This window comes from Cyanistes caeruleus, chromosome 9 (assembly GCF_971803275.1).
Source record: "Cyanistes caeruleus chromosome 9, bCyaCae1.hap1.1, whole genome shotgun sequence".
Classification (NCBI taxonomy): domain Eukaryota; kingdom Metazoa; phylum Chordata; class Aves; order Passeriformes; family Paridae; genus Cyanistes; species Cyanistes caeruleus.
In genome coordinates this window covers 19,619,558-19,635,161 of record NC_141709.1, presented here as the reverse complement: position 1 = coordinate 19,635,161, position 15,604 = coordinate 19,619,558, and the positions used below count along the sequence as shown (strand labels likewise).

The following is a 15,604-nucleotide window of genomic DNA, read 5'->3' as shown; positions in this document are numbered from 1 at the left end:
TAATATGGGATAATATGGACAATTTGTCTTCCTCTCAGTCAAACAGTAACATGGCCTAGTTCAACAAATAGCTTCACAGCTTGAGACATACTGGATGCAAAATAATAAAATGGCTGAGGCTGAGAGGACAGCCTGAATGGCTCAGCTCTGGTAGGTGTGTCTCAGAGGGATCTACAGAAGAGGTCAGATTTAACTGCACTATTAACCTTTGCCAGAAAAAAACAGAAAGCTTTTTTCCCAAGTTTTCACAATTACACAGATGAACATAATACAAACACCACCCTTATTCACCAGCTCAGAAACCTGAAGAACCAGCATGGTGAAACTAATAGAGCTTTTCTCCCCCATCAGTTTTCACTCTTCTTCTCCTCATTTCTACCCAAAAAGGGGAGCTATTAAATGATTCAGCTCTTTACAGAGCTTCAAAATCTGTTGTGATTTTGTTACCAGTTACCAGTGCCACACTTATGCAAGTCATTTCACTACTAAAGGAAAGTATGTTCAGTTAAAGAAACTCCTCTTTCTAAGAGTTTTACAGCAGCAGGATTGGGATGGAACATTGTGGTTCTGAAACACGGCCTCTCCATTCTGCTGGCACCAAGAGACAGAGTATTATTATCATAATCCAGAACATTTCTAACTACATAAATGCTAAACTTTGAAGTAACTTCTAAAATACATGCCTTGATTTCAGCTCAGATAGAGTTAATTTTCTTCTTAGTTGCTGGTACAGGGCAGTGATTTGAATTTAGTATGAAAATAATGTTGATGACACACTCATGTTTTAGTTATTGCTAAATCGTGTTTACCCTAAATCAAGTATTCTACACTTTCCCATGCTCTGCCAGCAAGCAGGTGCACAAAAAAGTTGATGAATACACAGCCTGGATAGGTGACCTGAAGTGGCAAGAGGAATATTCCACACCATAGAACAACATGCTTAGTATATAAACTGGGAGTAGCTGGCCAGAAGTTGCTGATCACTGCTGGGGAACAGGCTGGACATCAGTTAGCAAGTGGTGAGCAGTTTTATTGTGCATTCATTTGTCCATCCATCCATCCATCCATCCATCCATCCATCCATCCATCCATCTCCCTCTCCTTTCACTACAGTTATTACTATCTTTCTTTCTGTTACTAAACTAATCTTATCTCAACCCCAAGCATTACATGTTTTTGGCCCCAATTCTCCTTCCCACCAAGGTGGGAATGAGTGGCTGTGTGGTACTTAGTTGCTAGTCATTAAACCACGACAATACGCGATTCTCGGTGGGACAGGCTCTCTCCAAGTAGATGAGGCTACAGGGAAGAAGAGAGCAATAATACAGAAGTGACAAATTTAGGGAACAAGGGTTGAGGGAGAGAGAGAAATAATCAGTAGACAGAAGAAATCACCAAAACCTGTATTACTCTCAAATTTGATAAATATTCACCTAGCCTGTTCCTATCACTGGCTTTTCTTTTGGGAATGCATTTCCGCAGCTGGAGATAAAAACATTGATTTAATTTTCATACTTTTAGGAATGTAACTAGAAGAAGCTTTCTGCTTTTGGACACAAAAGCTTAAAGAATCTGTGAATTATTGAGTTACAACACCCTTTGAGGTACATTAAAACACAAGGTTTTCATTACTGCCAAATCCTATTTATCTCAAAGAAACTTATTGCTTAATTACACTGTTAAAATGTTGAAACAATAATGATTTTTATGAGTATAAATAAAATTTCAAAGTTTATCCAAACAATAGAAAAATTTGCCTTCAGAAAAGCAGCACGCTATTATCTTTTTTTTTTTTGCTTTGAATAATACTGTCACAAACAGTTGTCTTGGTGTTAATGGATATACTTGGAGTATGGTGATATTGCCCAAATAAGACTGCAGCACAGTTTGTCCCTTAGTGAGTTTAAATATGACCTATCCTATTAAAGAATCACAAAGTCCTTTTCCATCCATTTTTACAAATGTTTTGAATATAAAAATTCATCAGGATTTAAGGGATTAAGAAATCACTGTCCACAAAAAAAGATCTTCAGAAATTTTCATTAGTTCTTTTATGAGTTGGCAGCAAATACTCTAGCTGTGAACTTTTATGAAGCTATAAATATAAAGGACCTTCTGATACTGGTATGATGATAATTCTAAATTTCCTTTTTGCAGCTGAAGTTGATCCCTTGTATTTGGTAAAAAAAAAAATCTCTCTTTCTGTAATTTAACAGAGAAAGTTGGCTCAACTACCATATTACCTTTGAGCACTCTGAGTGTAAGTTCATGAATTAAATCCACATGGCAACACAGCCCCCATTGCTACCTTTCCCTTAAGGTGGCTATAAAATGTCAGTAGAAAGCCAAGTTGTTTATTTTACTTAGCATTTGATTTTGTAAGTAAATGAGTTTCTAGTTGGATGTATCTTTGTAACCAGCTTTGTTACATCACTAAACTTTTATTTAACTATGCAATAAATACTAAATTGATCACTGAACGTTTAAATTCAATAGTAAGGGTGAAAAAATAAGAATACATAAATAGGCAACCTATTCCATAAAAGACTAAAATGTTTGATTATGGGGAGAGAAAAAACATTCTTTGCTACTGACAGCTTTTTACAAAACTTGATTTCCCAGGGGATTTATTTTTTGGTAATAAAATTTAAGAAGGGATTTTGTCTATATATTCAAGAATCTCTGTGGTGAACAGTATTCCTAAATTACTGTGATAGATTTGTGCCACTCTAGATTTGCTGGAATACTGTCAATATATTTCACTTAATTGACCAATAAACAAGGAAGACTCATTTTCCTCACAGTATCTTGGGAGAAGGACACAATCTGAGACAAAAAGGAACTCATTCTCTTGGCTTCTGAGCTCCTAAACAAATACCAGAGAAGCAAAAAAGAAATCCAGAATAAAAGCCATCCAACAACAGAAACAGATATTCTGGCCTACAATTACTGCAGTAGTAGCACAATACTTATTTTTCCTTGCATGGTTTCCTAGGATTCTCAGCAGCTTGACCAGAAATGAGATAGAGTAACTAGGCTGCCCAGATATACACCAAAACTCACTGTGAGATAAATTGCATTTGCTTGTCTCTCTCCCAAGGCAAAGAAAGTATCAGCTTAACTAATGGAAAGTTGCCAATCACACAAAAGAAGAAAGCCACAATTAGACACCCACTCTGTATCTGTAAATCTGTGATCTGAGATGTCATATCATTATTCATGTCATTCAATGACTGTGCTTGGGATTATGAGCTAAGGTGAGCAAGCAAACTCTGCAGAGCACATACTTTACTGGACCAAAGTAATGATGGCCTACACTCTAAATCTGAAGAGCTTGGCTAGAGTCCTGCACTCAACAAAAAACATTTCAGAGCTGAAATAGTTTCTGTGAAAACCTGTTTTTAATGTCCACTGACGGGAAATATAGGGAATCCTATATGTCCTTTGCCTCCATATATGGTACATTTTCCTATGATACAGCTTAGTATAATGCAGTGTGTTTGCTGACGTATCTAAAAAGTAAACAATTATTAGTCCTATTTTTTTCCAGTATTATTCTATAGTGATCTGGAAAGTTCAGCCCTGTAATTTAATATATAAAATATATTTTGAAGGAAGCTGTATGTAGCTTCAGTGATAAGAACAGACACTCTCTGTCCCTCTTTCTTTGGCTCTATTTTACAAAGCAGACTACAAAAATGAAACATCAGAGATTCTTATTTGATATCGTTTTAATAATTGAGAAATTGATCTCAGCTCATGTACACAATTTTTCACAGAACCAAAGAATCATTTAGGTTGGAAAAGGCCTCTGAGGCTTTTCAAGTCCAAACACTGATTGGTCACCACCTTGCCAACAAGACCATGGCAGTAAGCACCATGTCCAGTCATTTCTTGAGCACCTTCAGAGATGGTGATGCTATCACCTCCCTAGGCAGTCCATTCCAATGTTTAACAACCCTTTCCATTAAGAAATTCCTTCTGATGTCCAACATGAACCTTCCCTGGCACAGCTTGAGGCCATTTCTTTTTGTCCTATCACTTGCTGCCTGGGAGAAGAGGCCAACCCTCATCAGGCTACACCTTCCTTTCCAGGCAGTTGTAGAGACTGGTAAACTGCCCCTGAACCTCCTTTTCCCCTGGATGAGCTCCCCCCAGCTGCTCCTCACAGAACCTGTGTTCCAGACCCTTCCCCAGCTCCACTGTCCTTCTCTGGGCTCACTCCAGCCCCTCAATGTCTTTCTTGAAGTGAGAGGCCCAGAACTGGGCACAGCAGTTGAGGCAGAACTTCACCAGCATTGGAGCACAGGGGAAAATCACTGCCCTGGTCCTGCTGGCTACACTATTCTTGATACAAGCCAGAATGCCATTGACCTTCTTCAATTTCAAGTTTCCTTTGGAAAAAATACAGTTCTGAGGTGCCTAAAAGCACATTATGACTGAGCAATGGTTTATTAGGTGCTCCCAACAGGTGACTGTAATTAAAAATAGGGTCACATCTAAGGAAAGTAATCCTGGTGAACAAGGGCCTCCATTTGTCTCCTTTACATGGAGGTAGCCATGTAAAGTTCAAGAAGTGCACAGATATAACTTAGAAACCTAATTAGGCTATTAGAAGTAAACTCTATTAAAAACCACCCGTAAGCTTTAACAATAAACTGCAGCCATTTCAAATTTAATACTGCACTAGCAAGTAATACTGCCATTGAATAATTCAACATTCTGTAACATAAGGCAAGATGAGAGCAATGAGAAAGCACAATTGCTATTTTCATTATGATGTGCCTTTTTGGAAGGTATAGTATAAACCTCATAGCACTGGCACTAATTATTTTGGCATCTTATTGGCAGTTGCAATTAGACAAAATGTAGAAATTTCTAAGAGCAAAACAAGTTCTTGGCTGGATTTCTTCAGCCTGATATACCTCAGACTCTTATTTATGGCTAAATTGAAGCTGGATGTCAAATCTGGGTCCCTTAGAACAAAATCTTAATAATTAACTGGCAAAACTGAACATGATCGTTTCTGACACACCTACACTGGTAATTATTGCTTTGAGGCCATTTACTAATGAAATTAATGTATTCATTGCCCTAACAAATTAGCATAACTCATACATAATGCCCCACATTTCAAGACCTTCCTAGAAAAACAACACTTAATACCACAGAATGAAATCGTAAGGGCATTACATGTAGACAGAATTCACTGAATTACTACATGTTAAAACCACAATGGCTAAGTGTTAGTTATAAAGTAAAATGTAAACACAATGTGGGTATTGAAACCATTAATAGTGTAGTCAAGAGTATACAATCGATGATTATCTTTGCACTTCAAATAAGCACATATTACAATAGCAGTAACCATGGAATGTAATTAACTGGCTACTTTTAGAGATATGAAGTATGAAAAGGAGGCAGTGCCGAAGCAATTTCTTCTTCCTTCTCAAATTCATAATAAATATAGTGTGGCTACTGTGCTTTTTTACTCATATTTCTATTCAGATTTATTCAGTGCCTGGAAGTTACTACAGCAGCCATGGGGTCAAACAACAGCGAAAAGCAGGATTAAATGCATTACCTCTGGAAATGACAAAGACATTAGCACCAACCTACCGCCATTTCTAACTGGTAAGATTCTCTCAGTTATTCCCTGAGTCTCCTATGTCACCATGCAGAACAGAGGCCAGGGATGCAAACCAACATGTGGCTAGATGCAGTCCCGGTTTGATGTAGGACAGGGTGGTGTAGACACATCTGCTCTGCTGGCTCACCTGGCCGGCTGGGGGCTGCACTGAGGCCCCCAGGCCACAGACGTAGCATGCACTGCCTCTGACAGACCACTCACATCCTGTGACCTGCAGAGTGCTGGTATGAGGTAGATTACGTAGGAGGAACCATCGCTTTTGAGCAGGAATAATCTCTGTATATACTTAAAATGGAAGACTTATTTTGAAGGAGAAGATGGGGGGAAAAGCCACAACAGGTTAGAAGAAAGTCGTCTGTACTCTGCATTGCTCAGAATTCACCCCGTGGCTCAACAGGCAGATGGAAGGCCTGAGAGCTAAGGAAAATTTGACCATGTCTTTCTTCCACACAGCTCAGGACCAAGCCTGAATGACCAGTTACAGCAAGGTTACTTTGCTTGTATTTTCTACAACTGTCTAAAGGTTATTTCCTTCTGAGAAGCACTGAATAGGAGCATATTCTTGTGCCACCCTTTTCTCCCCTCCTACACAGACATAAATGCAAAGAAACACAGAGTTTCTTAGCAGATCCTCAATTGCAGCAGTACCTATTGCTACAAAGGAAAGCAAAACAAAAAAATTAAAATCCAAGGGGATTATTATGGAATAATCACCTCAACCAAGAAGTTTCCCTGGAACCCCATCCATATGTGTTTGGCCCCTGCCCACAAGCATAAATTTTACATCTTTATTAATGATTTTATTCTAATAAAAGAAATTTAGATTCTCCTATTATCCATATGAATTCCTGATCTTTTTCAACTCTCTTAAGTTCTCTGCTCCTGTGATATCTTTTGCCAGTGAGTTCTATATGCTAATTAAAAGTTGCATGGAATTTCATTTGACCAGTTCTCTCTTTTGCTTGTCAGACCATTTCCTTTCCTCTCAAAATTCCCCTCCATTTGAGATTTCCTCATTTTTTAACTTTCCCCACTTTGAATTAAAAATCCGAGTCTCTCCTACAGTAGTCTGACTGTATCTAGATTTCTTCTGGTTTAACTTTAAATTTTTTCATTATTTCTTTTTAAAACAGAAAATGACCAGAACACAAGACAGCGTAAGAGGTTTTTCTAGCCCACTGAATTTGCTTTAGACACCGCAAACATCCCAAAAGCACATTTTAGAATGTTTGAAGAGTCCAGCAGTAGATTCCCAGTGTAGAATCACAAACGTTATTGTGCTCTCTCACACAGACATGAAACCTAATTACACTGTGGCTATTACTAAGTATAGATAGATATACCTTGAGGCAATTAATGTATGACTGAGCGCTATCCATTTGTGCCTGTCTGAAGACTTGATCATTGGCCTGATCTTGTGAATTGTCAAGAAACTGCTTCTTTGAACTTTGCCCTGTTGACACACAAAGACATTTTATAAATGGGTAAACACTACCTCATTAATACTTCTCACACCTGCACAGGCAGGGAAGAATTTTCCTTTACACTACCCCTCCTTTACACTCAAACAGTTGGTCTCTATGTATTTCTGACTGTGTTATATGAAGCCAGAGTAAGAGCAAGCAACATGAGTGAGAACAAGAATCAGGTCTTCAACATAGTATCATTGAGCAGGCAACAAATAGTACAAGGCCACCTTTTTTCCATGAGTTTTCTTCTAATTTAAAAATAACTTCACACCAAAAAGCTTACACAAACTTTAGATGTTCCTCAACTATTTTATAAAATTTCTCTACAAGAACAGCAGTTCCCAGTCAAGTTATTGTATACCTTTTTATTGAGAAATAGCATCTGATTGGTCCAACCAGAAATTTACACCCCATCTTCATGTGGCTGGTCTGTTCAGTGGCATTTATAGCCCTAGACTAAAATACTTCCACGTTTGATCTATTTTGTTCAGCATATTATGCACTACAATACTGCATTAGTATCAATTGTTTGAGTCACATTTATGTGGTGAGGGTCCGTCCTTTTTCATCTCCAGGCACTTAGTACACCTGCTTTTCACTTTAGGTCTCTCAATGGTACATAGGTTTTATTTTTGGCAGCATGCCTACTTTCAGTTAATTCCTTTGTCTGACATGTTGTTACTTCCCTCAAATATGCCTCTGCAACCTTTCTTCCTCCAGGTCAGCTGTAATTTCTGTCCTATCATTTACTACTGGATACAGAGTTACCTTTGTATTTCTGACATTCCCAGCAGATGTCTTTGTCTGACCCAAGTGCTCCTCACCACCTGTCGCCTTGCTTCCAGGTTTGGCTATAAATAATCCTTCCCTTGCTGGTTTGACTATAAATAATCCCCTCTTCACCCTGTTGGGTTTTGGAGTCAGCTGGTTCAAATTTAGACAAGGTGGAGCTTCCCTTTCCTTTACAGAATTAGAGTTCCCTCTTTTCATTGTGTTACGCACACAGAAATGCTACCACTGCATAAATTCACAACTGCAGAAATCTATTGGTAGGTCCCTAAATCAAGACTTTTGCCTGTTCATCTATGTTTTCATTCATTGTCTTCATCTCAAAGTTACAGTACCAGTATGTACAAGAGACACTGGGCTGTGCTTGTGGTCAAGCTGATCTCTGCTTACCTTGCTTCCCACAGGAGGGCCAACAGGTCTGAACAGGTCCTACAGGGCACCCTCAGCTACCTGGAACATATGAACGTGCTTGTGGAACTGGGCAGGTCACAGGGCTGTGCTTCTCACCAGCCTCCATCTGTTCTAGCCCACAGAGCCTCTGTACGTGCCACAATCAGCATCTGGACATGAAGGCAGATGGAAGTCCTTCTTAGAAAAGACCCCAAATATAGCTTTCCAGAGACTCCACGAAGCAGGTTATGTTGAGGATGTCTAAATGATGTGGACAGATATCCATCATCTTGTGAGTTCTTGTGACTACAGGTTTCTCTCAGCACAGGTGCTCTGCAGTTTTATTCAATGAGCTGCAATTAGATCCTGACAAACACCTGTCTGAGGTATCCAGAAACTGTTCCCCTGAAGCTCATGTATCTGGTGCTCAAGGAAACTGGTTTCTTTTTAGCACTTCTCAGATAAGACTTGACATTTTAATACACATTTTGCGTATTTCAGAAGCGAAGAAATGCCTTAAACTCACCTCAGTAGTTTGCTTGTGAACTGTACTGAGGAACATGGTGCCTTGGTATACATAGAAAGAAGGGAGAGGGGAAAAACCAAACAAGAAACATCCTGTCTCACCCAGCCCTGCCAAAAAAAACCCAATAACAAAAAAAACAGACCAAAACAAAACACCCCAAAACCAAAAAAACACCAAAAAACAACAACAAAAAAACACACACACAAAAAAAGACCAGAAACATCAAAACCCCCCACCCCAAAAGAAGTGCCTAGGAGAAGGAGAGATTAAATTCAATTGAAAGAGGCACATGAATTTTCTCAATGGAGTGTCTTCCATGGTTTTGGCACACCACTTCTTTAGGGAGTCTATTTCACATTTCTCTTCTCAGCAGATAGCTATACCAAGTAATAAATGCTGCTTCTCAAGGTTTTGGTTCAAGAATGTCCTACAGAGGATGAGGCAGAAAACAGGCAGCACCAGAATTTGACTTGAGAAAATATTCTGTGTTTATGGCATCCTCAGGAAAAGCAATGACTGCAGCAGTAGTAGTAGGCCACCTGCAGCAAGATAAGCAGTAAGTGAGAATTAAAGAGGAAAGAAAATGCTGACTGATTTTCTCAAAGACATTAAAGACTTGTCTGGAGCCAGAAAGAAAGTGATGGATTTTCTGGGGTGACTTTCACACATTTTCAGTAAAAATTTAGAGTAAAAGCAAAGATTAAGAAGTGTGGAAAAGAGCTGGTGAGATAGTAAAATCTCAAATAAAATCTTGAGAAGATACTGATGACTATATGCATTTCATGTCAAGCCACTTTACATGTGGGGCAGAACTGTATTTAGTGCCATGTACTATCCAACCTAGACAGAGGCATTGCGTGATAGGGGTTAATGTGGAGAGTGCCAAATTGGGCAGTGATGTCCCAACATGCAACGGGAGGCACTAATGTAGCATAGCTGGAGTAACTCTGCGTGACCTTAGAGGCTGTACATCTAAGTCTTGCCTGAAAAACCCGTGAGAACTTTTCCTGCTATGATTATAAACTTTACTAAGTTAGACTCTCACAGAGTTATATAACCCAATGTGGTAGTTAATGAAGTGCTGGATGTAAGAAAAATAACTGCAATGTTATTTTGCCCCTGGTATGCTTTGCCTTATAAGGATTAAACCTAGAGCTGATTCACTTGTGTTTTGTGATCTCTATCATGCTGCAATAATAGTACTTAGCACTTTATAGCATTTCTCACTTATAAAAAGTGCTTTATAAACATTATCTAATTATTAATCTTCACAACAGTCCTGTGATACAAGTATACAGGTCAATTTAATGTTCTCTTTTAATAAACTACTAGTACTTAGGTAAATTGAAAAGTATAGAGCACATTAAATTCACTTAAGAGAAACAAAAGTTAGAGAACAAATTGCAACTCTCCCTGCAACATTCTAGGTGGGCAATACACACAGCAAACTGTCAGTGATCACCACCTCAGGGGTCCATAGAGTACAGTCCCTATAGAAAATACTTCAATTACCTAGTTGAGACTCTTTGTTTTTCAGGTGATAACATGAACAACATGAAAACAGAGAGACTCCACCAAAACAACTGAAGTTCCTTGATCAAGACTACATTATACTAAATTCTACACAAGCAAAACACAGTACTCCTTACCCTACAATGCTGGAGATCTAGGTAGAACACCAAGGGGTAAGGATGGGGAATGGGAGGAAATCAGTACAGTTAAACAGCAATCATCCCTGCTCATACTGCATCTGCCCACAGGAAATACACAGAGCCACTTTACACCACTATACTCCTGACCTCATTAGTACCCTGTAGCTCTCTCTGGTGATACATCTCAAACTTTAGTGTTTATGATCAAAGAGAGGACAAGAGTTTGGCATTTAGTTAAACACATCATGCAACCAGTCCCATACTATCTACTGTGAAGAAAATTAACTCTACCCCAGCTAAAACCATAATTTACATAATTGCAAACTGAGTTTTCCACAAGATCACTGGCTTTACAGTGTGTGGCATGGACTTGCCTGTGGGATGAATCAATGCCGGGCAGAAGGCTGCTGCCCAAGGATCAGATGGGCTGCCTCATGCATTGCTGACATTCAGTTATGTAATGAGTGAAGACAGTAGGGGGGGAAAAAATTACAAAAAAAAAAGAAAATAAGAAGACTATTTCCTACTTCAGGTAGTTAAAAAGTTGCCTCAAAGAATTTGGAGTCTACTTCTGTTTTTTTCCATATTACAGTCTGAGATACAGGACAAGTTTCCTTAAGCCAAGCTTTTCACTCAAGGTCATCTATCAACTGTATGTTCCTCATGTGCTCCATGCCCAACTTGAAACCTGGGGTCTGCCTTGCTTAAAGTGCTGATCACTCATAAATGCAGCTGAAATTAAAGGGAACTGTGCTTTCAGCTTACTACACAATGTTAAATATTGTGAAAAAGATAAGATCAGGATGTCTCAAACTGGACTCCCAAATTAGTAGATGCTTTAAACTTTGATTTACTCTGCCCCAGTCTCCATCTGTCAAATGAGGACAATAATTCCTCCTCATTTCATGGGGGTGTTGTGAAAATAACTTCATTAATGGTTTTTGAAGCACTGTAGTGTCAAGTGCTATGCAGAAACCTAGGAGGAAATTAATAGTTCTGTCTCTGCAGCAAGTTCTGAAAAGCATGCAATAAAAAGGGCCTGAAGGCACACACTTAACAGAAGAGAAAAAAAAATTGGATTTTATATACTTGAACAAAATATTTGAACTACTCAATGAGTGAGTGCTGTACTTGCATTATCCAGCAGATTTCATCCTGAATTTAAACTCTCAGCTCATAATCTCAGCTTTTATTTGTAAATGACCATGTTTCTAAAAATTTGGATCTATCCAGCTCTCCACAAATACCATGGCACAGAATCCTACTGATAAGCCTGTGACTCAGAAGCATCACTAGGAATAATTAGAGTCACTCTTCAGACTTTAATCATTTCAGCTCATGAAATAAGGCAACAATAGCATCTTTCTCAACAGGAACCAGTACTTCAAGGAAAGAAGATCACGCTTTGACAATAGATTTTGATGATATACTGAAATAGCAAAAGAAAGGTGCAATTCAGGGGGAAAAATGCTCAAAATTTTACACAGAACAATACATATTCACTTCCTTTCCAGAAACAGCAAAACCATTTTTGATCATAGCATTTCCTGTTTTGCCCCAGGAGAAAGCCCAATGTGGAAGTTATCAACCCACATACTTTAACTTTGTGAATAAATTAATTTTAAAAATCCTGTTTACAGTAATTTTTAAGTGAGAATTTTCAGGGAATCTTGATGACAGTCAAGTCTCTGCCCTACCTAGAATACACATGCTCACACTGCTCTACACAGTGTTTTTCTTGCTGTGCAACATCTCTCCTAGCACATCTTCAGTGCTGAGGGGGTTTTACTATTTACTATTTATTATTTTTATTATACACCCCCTAGCTGTTTCTAGGGAAGAATATTCTTCTAGGGAAGAATATTATTTCTTAGCTCTACTTAAATAATATACAGATGACTAATCACTGTGGCACTCAGAAAAGATATGTCAGGTAAAGTAAACATCCTGAAAAGAATGAACCCCTGAGCTATCCCTGCCAAATACTCTTACCTGGAACTGTCACAATGATTGTGGTGCAACCAAAGAAGGAGCCTTTGATGACTGAGGAGTTATCTGAATGCAACTGCTTGGAGAGTAGAAAAAAGCCTACTGCCAGTTAGTCTAAAGCAGTGCCATTTAATAGAAATGATAGAACCACAGGGCTGCCATTCTTAACTATAACAGTGAGGCTATCAAATGCATTTCTAAAAATGTGAGTGAGAAAAAAAACATGCTATTGTCTGCTTTACTTCCACTTGTTCAATTTGCTTAAAAAGTACAAATGCAATGGCTGGTTTTTGGCTGAACAACATTAGGCTAGTATGGTTTATAAGGGGCTGATGCTCAAACTAGGACTGCAGTTCCCCCAGCACCAACACAGAAAAAAGGATATCCAGTGCCCTACATCCCTTCTGAATTCAGACTTTATAAAAATCAAGTGTGTGGAATGGTGTTTTATGCTTAAGATTCCAAGAAGTAAAAAAAAAAATCCTGAATATTGTGATGTTACTTGCAATATGAAAGGATGCAACCTTTTTTAGGTGTGCTGAAACAATCTGGTTTAGGTGTGCTATGGCAGAAACCACTTGTTCTTTGAAGTTTTTAAGAACGGTTCTTATGTGTATATCAAATCCAATTTCTTACATCTCCTTCCTACCCCAGTGCTGGCTACTCAGTGTAGAAAGCTATTTCCCCCAAATTTTAAAGTAATGTTTGCAATGTCCTCTCCATACTTTCACTTTTTCTTCCTAGCTGTCTTACCTTATGTCCTTCACCTGCATTAGATACCAAACCCAGTCATCAGAGTAACAATTCTGATGCCCTGAAACCTGTCATGCAACACCATGTAAGGATCAAAAGAGGACCTTGTCAGAATTAATGGAAGTGTGAAGCCTAACAGATCACATGCTGGCATGCAGCCTGTGACAGCATTTAGGAGGCAAACAGCCCATCTCCCCCAGAGTCCCCACACATCTGTGGGACTCACACTGCATACGCAGTCCATAGGCAAATTAGAGAGTACAGAGGCAGTTTCAGGGACAGCAACTGCACACAGATCTCCCAACTGACAAACAGACTCCCATCCTGAACTCTTTTTGTCAAAACTGAACTTCATCCTGTCACCAACAGATCACTGGTGGAGAACAAAAGAGCTCTAAGTGAAATACGTGGGGTAGAAGAGAGCTCATTTACCTGACTACAAAACTGAATTCACAGCAGTTGAATTCACACAGAACCCCCTCACAGCCTGTCCACAATACCATACAATATTAAATACATACAATATTAAATACAATACCTCCAACAAGTAGTAACTGATGTCCCAGCAGTAGGCTTAGAACTCCTACTTTGTCAGTGCAAAGTAAAAATACACAAACCAACAAACAAAAAAAGGTGACTCAAAATGGACAGATTCTTTCTCCTCCTGCCACAATTCCTTAAAGCAGTTCTTCATGTGCAGTTGGCTCCTTGCTATCAGGCAGCTAATATTTTCTTTTTCCTGATGTATTCTCATATACTCTGTGGTATAGACAGCAAGGCTTTTTTGGTCCTCACAGGCATCTGGAATATAGGCCTATGGAACTCAGCTGGGAGCTGCATATGCACAAATGCCTGTGCTGGAGCTGAAAAAGAAAATCCACTTCAAAGGAGTAGTGGAGTCAGATATTGGTTGGACAAGAAGGATGATGTGAGGAATGGAAAAAGATAATAGGAGCTGTGGTTTGAATGTGACTCTTCCAAGAGGATTATTATCAGCAAATAATTATGACCAGCTAGCAAGTGTCCTCTGAGGTGGGCTGCATCTGACCAGTGTTAGTAAAAGCTCCTTGGAGCAGAGAGTCCAGTATGGATTTACCCTGATATGAAAATATTCCTAATCTGATAATATGCTACTGAGATATTAAATATCTCAGGCCATATTTGTCTATCAACTCACTTTTGTTGTCTCACAAACTCAAACTTGTGATCAGACACTTATTTCTTCATAGAGACACCTCTGAAGTACACAATTCAGTAACATACTTTGAAAAAATATCTTCTATTACACAATAGAGAGAAATACAACTTCTTGACTTCTCAAGCAATTTTTCTCATTACTCCCAATTTAGAGTAACAATCCCTTAAAAATAACAGAATAAATCCACCCCTTTATTTGTTCTAATGGCAGAGGAAGAAAACATCTTTTACACTCCTCTATGGCAGGAAACAGCTGACTGTAGATTGTAGGGATGTACATGTCCACAGAAGAGAGAAAGGAATTCACCCACAAAACTGTAGCTGAGGAAACAACAGCTTAAACCCCATCTGGCATGAGAGAATGACTTACAGACCTGGAAGCTTGTGTTTCAATGAAGAGATTCAAGAAAGAGCTGATATAGAAAAAGGCCTCATTTCTAATACACTTTTATGTCTTGGAAGTGCACATTCAAAATTAAATTGACATACAGCTATGTGCTGCATTCTCCAAATCTGTATTTCTCATCTTCCTAACACTTCTAGAGCACAACCTACACCATGCTTTCCTGATCTGCCAATTTCACTTCAATAAATACTGTCAAAAAAATTCATATAACCAGTTGTGTCACTTACCTATACTGTAAATACACTTTGTGTCAGATTACCTCCTGTTCAAGAACTCTAGAAAAAAACCCACACAAACAAAACAGATAGTTAGTAATTAAACTTATTTAAATCATATATTTTCCAGCCAAGTACCCATAAAACCTTCTAGTAGCATCCTCCCAGCAGGATTCAAGAATAGCAAGGACAGATCTGTAATGAAAAGAGAATGCCTGAGCATCCTGAAATCTATTTCATATTTGATAATTGGCACCTTTCTTCCATTTAGAGTTTTCTTATTATACAAATGCCTATATACTGTGAGTCAATGATGTATAGAAAGATAAGCTTCAAGTACGTTATGGACAATCAGCATAAACTAGAGCTCAGGATGTCTGGGCCTCCCTGAGCCTTTGGAAATAATTAAGGTTCATGGTGTTTAGCCATCGCCTCAAGGGAAATACACATAGTTTCAGGGAGATAATGCACTCAAAGTGACACGAGTTTCTGTAGCAAAGTATGACCTGCAGAGGCCTGTCCTTTATAAACCAGCTTTCAATAGTATGGTTATCAAATCCAGATTATT

General features: G+C 38.7%; 1 protein-coding gene across 2 annotated transcripts in view; it reads right to left on the bottom strand.

The window, feature by feature from the left end:
• Positions 1-15,604, bottom strand: part of LOC111932828 (uncharacterized) — a 316,058-nt gene that overhangs the window by 155,508 nt on the left and 144,946 nt on the right. For both annotated transcript variants that reach the window (XM_086841536.1, XM_086841534.1), the window contains one exon: positions 15,049-15,096. The gene's annotated coding sequence lies outside the window, so the exon portion shown is untranslated. The remainder of the gene's footprint in view (positions 1-15,048; positions 15,097-15,604) is intronic.